Below are 9,411 nucleotides of genomic sequence, written 5' to 3'. Positions count from 1 at the left end.
AAGACTGGTGAAGAAATGAAATTGGCTCACATGTCTGAGAATGGATGTGAAAAGTTGAAGTCTTACAGGAAAAAGTTTGAGGAAGAAATTCTGGTGTTTCGTGCTATCTTTGGATAGCTACGATATCCTGATTATGTTACACCTTCTGATAATAAATGGAGGAATGATGAAAGCGATTCTGATCGTGAGACTGAGCTTGTACGTTTGCAGAAGTCCGTGCCAACAGGTGGAGCAGATGGTTTATAAAATCTGAGGCAGAACTTGCTGAGGAAGCTAAGCGATCACAAAAGTCAAAGAGGAAGCGTAAGCGTGTGGTGAAAACAGAACATATGACACCTCCTGCTCCAATTGCACAACAACCACCTGTCGTTGGTGTTGAACAAACTGTTGATCCAACTGATGAGGAAACCGAATCTGATTCTGAGATTTGAAGGAAAATATTGGTTGATCCTCGTGCATTGTATGAAATGAGGATAAAAGAGAGGCTTTTAAAGAAAAAGTTTAACAAAGATGATACTTATGAGCCTTAATCTAGCAAGCCGAAGAAGAAACGTACAAAACATATGGCTAAAAAGGCTAAATTTGGTTTGAGTTTAGTTGATGAACCAGAGGATTCTAGTGTTGGAGTGGAAATGAATATTGAAAAGACTCCTGAACCACCAAGTGTGATCAAAGTGTTGAAATTGAGATGACACATGTTTTTAACGTGAACTTGGATGATGCTATGATAAGCTGTTGAATACTCCACGTTCTCAAAAGACCATTCCTCGATCTACACCGGCTGTTGAAGAACCAGTTTCTAAGGAAACTCCTAAAGCTAATCCAAATGCCTCACAACAATCATTTGGAAGTTTTTCTAATGCTTATTCGTTGTTGGATGGACCGTCAAGGGTGGAATTCAATATGTTGAAAGAAAAAGTTGATAATAAAGAAGTGGGAATTACAAGTTTGGCTGAGGAGAATGATCGATTGAGAGCTGAAAATATTGACATCAAGAAGATATTGGAGGAAAGTGAAAAGAAGAGAAAGATACAAGATGATTTATTGTATGAACACAGGAAATATTTTTTTATCATTGAGAAGAAGCTTGGTATTAGACTCAATTCCAAGGTAGATCGTGCTAAAGCAAGCGACACATTATTTGAACGTGTATATGGTGGAGATATTGGTGTTGTGAGGGTATATTATGAGTTGAGTATAATAATAAAAGAGTTGCTGATAAAGGAAAGTCTAAAATTGAAGATCTGATCTTTGTTGATGATTCAAATATAGAAGATGTCTCTATGCATGCCGGAGGGTCTAGTCAGGTGGGTATGCAGGTGGATGAACCTGTGGATGAGAGTGCACCAACAGTTGTAGTACCTGCTAAACAAATTGTTGAAGATACTAAAGTTGTAGATGAAAAGAAAGATGATGAGAAAGAAGAAGCTGAAGACGAAGAAAAATTATATTTTGGTGATTCAACTGACGATTTTACAGAATTTGATGATGATGATGATCCACAAGGCGGTGTTGGTTCCTTGTCAGGAAAAGTTGATAAGAAATTTGACTCTGTTGGTGGTAATGTTCAAACTGATGAACCACTACAAGAGGCTGAAACTAAAGATGCTTCCACTGATAAAACGTTGGAGGAATTGGAAGATTTTGATATATTTTCGGATCCTTCGAGGTTTGAAGTATCAAATATGGAGGAGTAATTGGAAGAAGGAGAGATACCGGTTGATAAGTCTGAGTTAGCAAAGACGTTAGATTTATCGGTTGATGATCTGACAATTAATTTTGAGAAAGACATCTCGGGAAAGTATTAACAAAGACTGGTTGAATAAGGATGTTGAATTTGATGAGAGACCAGGGTCTGTTAAGTATGCGGGAGAATTAGAGGAGTTTGATGCTTTTGATGAAGTTTTTGATGAAGAGATTGAAATGGAACCGTATCCTTCTAAACAGCCCAAGAAATTCACAAAGGAGGAAATGAAGGGTTGGTATTCTGACCGTACCATTGTGCCAAAGCAAGTATACTTAAAACCAATGAAGTATTTCAAGAAAACTCAAAAGGATGTGGCGTTGGGAAAGTGTATAAGTATACCTTATTTGATTAAAATCCGGAAGATTGCTATACGAAGACTATTTGGGGTTCAATACTTCAGTAGTTTGATGGAGCTCAAGTCGTTATCATGGTTTGATGTGTATGATATTTGTGCACATTATGACCTACTATACAAACCGAAGAGTGGTCATGTTAAAGATATATGGGAGTTCATGGTGAATTAAGCGAAACAAGGATTTAAAAAGTGGACACCTCAGGTTCCTCGTGTTTTCATGTATAAATCGAGGAAGAATACTGAAGAAGAGTGATACGCACATTGAGATACTCTTGACTAGATTTTCTATGTGTTATACTGTTATATCTGATGGAACAAGATTTTCATTCTTATTCCTTTGTTGGTCATACTTGGCGTTAACTGGTGAAGCTAGTATCTATATGGATTGTGGTGATAAAAGATATGATGTGATACGAGTGTATGATCCTATGTGGTTGGTAAATCATTCACAAAAAGACATTGAAGTGTTACATTTGAGCTAGATATAATGTTCAGACGACAAAGTTAGGACTCAAGACAATCAGTTCCAGAAGGTTGTTGATTTATGTTTTGATAAGAATATACATTCTGGACGTGCTTGGGAAACAAATTGGAGAGAGGTTAGTGCTGAACAAGAACGTATTGAGACGAAGTTTGAAGCTGAACATCAGGAGAGGATTACTCAAGCTTCATGGAATCGTTTTCAACATATGACAACCCGAGTACCTCGTCCAACTTCTCAACTAAGATCAACAAAGCCGTCATTTGAAAAGCAAGGTAAGCTTATCGCAAGAAGCATTTTGGCATTGATTAAAGACACAAGTACCTAGAACTATCCAATGGGGAGTTTGTTAGAGAAAAATGTCTAATGCTAGGTCTTGTATAGTTAAAACGAGCTAAATTGTTAGACTTGATTGTTAAGGGGCGTATAAGTTGGTTATACGAACATATAATACTTATGCGGCGTATAAATCTTATACGTTGGATGACTTATATGGCTTATAGGCTTATGTGTATAAATAGGATTGTTCATGTCAAATTTTGTAATCTTTGAATCTCTTGTAATCTCTGACAAAAAAAAAAAAAAATATTATCACTGTACTGCTATTGTTATATGAATATAGTGATAATTACAGTGAGTTGACATGTGTTTAGTTCGTTTGCTATTATGTTTCCACCGAATAGCATAGTATAGTAACACAAACGTATTCGGTCTATATCGTATCGCAACTACACATATACAATGACATATTATGATCAGGAAACTGGACTTTCAAGATTTAAGACATATTAAACACATCTAACATTTTGTACACTTTTTTGTACCCATATCTCTAACACATAAGTTGAACCATATATATAGATTTTAACACTTAATACAAAACACAAATCTTTTTGAATTTTGCAAGTCTAACATGCACAAGTCCTAACTTACTAGATTTTTAGCAATATACGAACAAGTCATTTTCACTAAGTCTAACATGAGCATGATACTCTAAATTTCCAGATTCTAAGCCACATTCTATCATGTATCTTTCAATTTATGTGATGCTTAAATTTAGCTTTTAACACATTCCTTTTTACCATACAAAAATCCAATATAGAACATGCATATTCTTCCAATCATGTGGTGTCATATTATCCTCATTCTCTTAATCATTTGATCAGTCAATTTCCATGCATGTCATGATACAACAAAGCATGACTAACCGTATCGTCGCCTAAGATGCAAGGAATCGTGAAACTCACGGGATCGGCCATCTTTTCAGGCAACTTGCTCTGCAATACGGCAGAGCACCCAGCACTGAGAGGAACGGAAGAGACTTTGGCTAACTTCTGCTTATTCGTGAGAATTTCCTTGAGGTACTTGGCATATTTGGGCATTTGAGTTAGTGCCTCAAGGAATGAAATGTTTAGATGAAGTTGCTTAAGAAGTTCTTAAGAATTTGGCGTTATGCTCCTCGTCTCTGTCCATCTGAAGTCTCCCAGGATATGGCAACTTAGGCTTATAAACTCCTAGTGGTGGTTTGGATTGCTTCTCAGGTTGTGCGTACTTGCTGGGTTGTGCCTCTGGGCACCTTGGCCAGCGAAGAATCCATCTGTATCTCCTCATCTACCTGCTCCTCTCCATCAACCGCAGGCTCCTCGACGACTCCTCATGTAGTCACCTTCTGAATAATGGGCTCGTCACTTGCCCCTGCACCACTCCTAGTCATTACTGCTTTGGCAAATCCTCGTGGATTTGTCTCTGTGTTGCTCGGCAATTTTCCTGACGCTCTCTCCGATAACTGACTAGCGATCTCTCCGAAGTGTCTCTCTAGTTTAGATAAAGTTGCAGCTTGGTTTTTCAACATTGCATCATGCTCCGTTATGTTCGCCTCATTTTTCGCGCGGCTACATGCATCTCACCTCAGAATCTCCTTTGTCATCTCTTCCGTGAAGTTCGTCTCATTTTTCGCGCGGCTACATGCATTTCGCCTCAGAATCTCCTCCGGCATCCCCTGTCCTGAACCGCTCTAAGCGAATAAGTTTTCATGACGTTGTTGTTGCTGATAGCCACCAGTTTGGCCTCCACGAAAGTTATTCTGATTTCTCCAGCCAGTGTTATCGTCGAAGGCAGGATTTTGATATCGAAAGGCATTATTGACAAAGTCAACTGCCTCCTGTTTTTCATTAAGGGTCACTGGACAATCGATGGTGTCATGGCCGCCTGTACACTCCTCACACTTAGCAACACTCTTCACCGTGAGATCGTTCACCATTTTCTTTAGCGAGTCAACTTGAGCTTGGAGTGAGGTGTTTGAATCCACTTCGTATAATACTTTGGTTTTATAGGTTGGGCCTCTCATATCTCGTGACAAGGTCCTAGAACAGATCAAAGCACTCGACATGAAGTTTGTTCTTCAGCATATTCCCATTGGTTGTCTGATTTAGCATCTCTCTAGTGTGTTATGTCGCCCCGTATTAAAACTTCTCGACAAGCATCCATGTTGCCAGACCATGATGAGGACAACTAATAAGCAGCTCCTTGAATCTCTCCCAAGCCTCACAAAAAGATTCATCCACCCTCATTCCGAAAGAAAATTTTTCATCGCGGATACTAGCAAATTTGGACAGAGGAAATAATTTGTTTATGAATTTTTCTTGCAAACCAGCCCAAGTGGTGATGGAATCGGTCGGTAGAGATTTTAGCCACTTGAAGGCTTTATAAATGAGAGAGAATGGGAACAATCGGATGTAGATGGACTCATTGCTAAGATTTACGATGTTGAAGGTATTGCAAGTCTGAACAAATATCTCAATGTGATTAGGTCCTCATATGATCACTGATGACCGTCGTTTGAGTCGTGCAAAAACCTAATTAACCTAAGCAGCTAGGATAAGATATCGTATCCACCAAGAGTATGTGGTCAATGCAAATCATGTAAACAATTTCAATATTATGAAGTAGCAAGTTTTAAAGTTGATCACACAAGCAAATAGTTTTAGTTTAGAATTAAGAAAATTAACAAGCAAGCAAGTTTCAATCATGTAATAAAAGTAAATCACACCCGGGACTTCAAGTAAGCAACTTACAGTAATCTCATGCAACCTAACAGATTAATCATTAACAGTTAACTATAGACTGATCAACTAGACAAAACCTTAGGCATCAATAATCGCTTTACACACGGCACTGGTTATCAAACAGTCCCTACCAGTGTGACTCGGTTAAGGGCAATTATATGCTTTATCATATTCAACCTAATGAAACAACCCAATGATAAATTATTATAGCAACTGGTAACTAATCGTTCAGATCAACGTAAACCTAAACCGATTAAACACACATAAATACTAAACATCAATAGTCATAGATTAACCATAAACAATTATACATAAACGATCTTAGTTACATGAGAAAACTGAAATCATTACAAACTTTACATTCCCGGGTGAGATTCTAAGAGGTTAGCCGCGTCTCGGCATCGTGGAATCTTCAATATGGATGATATAGAGCATGTAGGTGGTCTCAGAATGGTCCGGTATGGTGGAATCGGCCTCCTAGAACTCTGGAAATTGCATGCCTCGAAGTGTGTGAAGATAGTGTCGTGTAATTAAGAAATTGATATAAAACCCTAATCTCCCGTCTACACCCCCCCCCCATCGCGATACGCGATGGGGTCTTCACTGGTCCAGCGCGTATCGCGATGAACCCAAAGTCAACATTAATTAACTACCCATCATGATACGCGATGGGTCTTCAGGCATGCCCATAGTGTATCGCGATGGGACTTGTCACCAGCATAATTCTTTAATCTTTCTCGTTTTGCATGCTGGATGTCCCGAGTCTTCTTCTTGTGCCTCAATAGGTTCAAATTAGCTGCTTCAACGTATATGACCTGAAATACAACAGACACGTATGAAGTATCGAAGTTCTTACAATAAACGATTAAAACTAATAAATAAATGAACTAAAACACATACAAATTAACCAACCATCACATCCCCACACTAATCTTTTGCTTACCCTTAAGCAAACATCAACCTCCATCATAGGTATGTAAATTATCACCATTAATACTAATAAGGTTTAAGGTCATACCCAGTTTCCTAGACCGGCACTTTCTAGGTTGACATCCCACAAATAAGGTTAAATGATATAATAAAAACAATAGAGCCGCCCAGACGAGTGTACTTTGTTTCCAATTAAGGCACACATGCTCATACCCCTCATAATATAATATATCTCCTCTCGGTTTAATATCTGGACTAGCAAAAGATGTGCTAGTATCTCTCTACCCTTTAAACCAAGTATGAACACAAAGTAATAAGCTTGGAATCAAGTCAAATCTCCACCCATATAAATGCTTTGACATGAATGAAAACCAAGAGGGGTTAAAAGGGTTGTAACGGGGCCAAGTGTAAGGGTATGGAAGGGAATTTTTCAAGTAGCTCAAACGATCTGATACTACTTATTACAAGACAACTAAATAAACAAATACATAACATAAAAAACTGATAGATAATTTTTTTTACTAATATAAACAACTAATCAAGCACAAACAAACTACTAATTACATAACTGATCAAAAACAGACAAAATATTTTTTTTGAAGCATAATAAACGTAATGCTCAATACATCCTATTGATAAAAACTAAAACAATTACAAAGAAACCTATTAAGCCGGATCGTCTCGTAAAATAACATCAGGGTTTGATCAAATGAAAAAAATAGGTCCAACAAGGTTTTCTAAGGGAACCAACCCCCCGCCTCTCACATTACCCACGCTCATATATATAACATATGAGGCCCAACCCCCAATACCCACACTCTCACTCATCCAGACGAGGCTTAACCTAATTGCCTCTATCACTTCTGCATTCATGCCAAGCTAGATCTCGAAATGGATGAGACAACCAAGTTCTAGATATTATGGGCATACTGGTTACTCTCGATAATGGCACTCAAATGACATGTGTGTATACTATATATTATATGTGTATTATATATATAAGGTAAATCTTACACACGTACCGGATGAATTAGGTTACCGACATAAACATGTGTACCTGTCCCCATGACTCGTTATCCCCGCCTAAATGACCCCATTTTTTTCAACTTCTCATTATGAAAACATTTGTGAGTATGACTAACGAGAAGCTGAAAAACCAACCATGACTAGAAACCTATAACTTGGCATTAATGGCAATAATTAACAGTTAACAACCTTGGTTTCCGAGCACTCTTTGAGGTACTATCGGGCTAAAATTTTCAAATTTCCCCTATCCCCACACTTGAGGTTTACATTATCCTCAATGTTAAAATATTTAAACAATTAATGAACATTTGAAGGATAGGGTTGAAATTGTTTTTTTAATAATTTAAAACTCGGGGCTCTAATGTGATGGTTCTACTAGCAATTATACAATTACACTTTTAACATTTAAACTAATAAAAACAAAATAGATTATGAAACCAAAATCACCTGATATCCTCGACAATAGCATGGAACAATCGGCTCGCGAACTCTCGTAAACACCCGTGCACACTCGTCTCACCCCCAAATACCAAAACTGACAACCAATCCTGCAAAATCTCGAGACTGGTAGAAGCAAGATTTTCACAAGTGTAAGACATGGGTCTTTTAAGAGTTATAAAAACAATTTATGTTAATTTTTTAAACAATTACTGAGCTGAATTAAGTCGTTTCATAATAATTTTGTTAAACAAGTTAAAAACGTTAAAAGACCTAACTCACTTTCGGAGGAATCACGATTGCATTTAGCATATGCAACAAGCCCTTTAAACCCCCTGGTAGCCCGGGAGGATGAGTGGGGTCTCGTGAGTGTTTATAGTGAACACCCACAAATTTTGGTTACAACATAATATATAAATAAATAAAATACAAAAGACATCAAAAGATATAAATACATATAAGCCCAAACAGTTACCCATAAAATATTCCCAATATAATATTAATATTATACAGACCATGAGAATAAAAACAAAATAAAGCAAAAAGGGTAACAAAAAATCTACTGTGCTGGCGTGGTATCGTCTGCACCATCCTGGGGGTCCATAGGCTGCTCCACTGTGATGGTCAACGAAGGTGGGAGCGGTACCTACGAAGCAACAAACAATAATCTAAAATAATCATCATGTCGGGTCAGGTGGGCCCGCGTCTCCTTCCTATGAGCTCGAGCCTCCTCCCTCTCAGCCCAAGCCTCCTCCAGTATATGTCGCTAATGCTGAAAAATCATATCAAGTGTAACATGCTACGACTGCGGTGGTGGCTGACGAAGCTCAAACTGCTGCTGTGGCCGCATCATGCGAGGGATCGGGATGTGTTGTCGATGAGTAGGGATCCCCCTCTGCATAGCCACGTCTGTTGCACTCCCCTCTGGTGGAGGTACATGCGGACCCCGTCGGACCGGAACTAATGCCAGGGGATCATAAAGCTCGCAGATCCCGGCCCGATGAGCCTCATCCAATCCAAAGGCCCCTGTAGTTGGCCATCGAGAAAAGAACCCAACCGGATAACGGTCAAACACACCGAGTCTCTCGGAGATCCTCGTGATATATAGCTCTAATGATAGACGTGCCGAGGATCCCTATAGGCTGCGACCTCGTGCGAACGAAAAGAGCAGGAGAATCGCCACATTGGCCTCTCGACGGCCAATGATGGAAAGAAGACACAGCAGATCAAGGTTGTTGCACTTATTGGGACCCGAATGTCGGCCCACGATAGTGCACGCAACAATCCTGTGAAAGTAGTGATAGACGGGATCCCTGATGTACGACTCCACAACGGTGCTGGAGTGGGCCCCGTTGGCGATCTCTGCCCA

The 9,411-nt window shown here is 39.0% G+C and overlaps 1 non-coding gene across 1 annotated transcript; it reads left to right on the top strand.

The window, feature by feature from the left end:
- Positions 1-5,076: 5,076 nt before the first annotated feature.
- LOC143589657 (small nucleolar RNA R71) lies at positions 5,077-5,183 on the top strand. The gene has a single exon (XR_013145323.1). It is a non-coding gene; the product is annotated as a small nucleolar RNA R71 (small nucleolar RNA).
- Positions 5,184-9,411: the final 4,228 nt, after the last annotated feature.

This window comes from Bidens hawaiensis, unplaced genomic scaffold (assembly GCF_021521415.1).
Source record: "Bidens hawaiensis isolate Kalapana, Puna unplaced genomic scaffold, B.hawaiensis_p1.1 tig00037690_1, whole genome shotgun sequence".
Lineage (NCBI taxonomy): Eukaryota > Viridiplantae > Streptophyta > Magnoliopsida > Asterales > Asteraceae > Bidens > Bidens hawaiensis.
The sequence above is the reverse complement of the archived record's forward strand: the minus strand, read 5'-3'. Positions and strand labels throughout refer to the sequence as shown.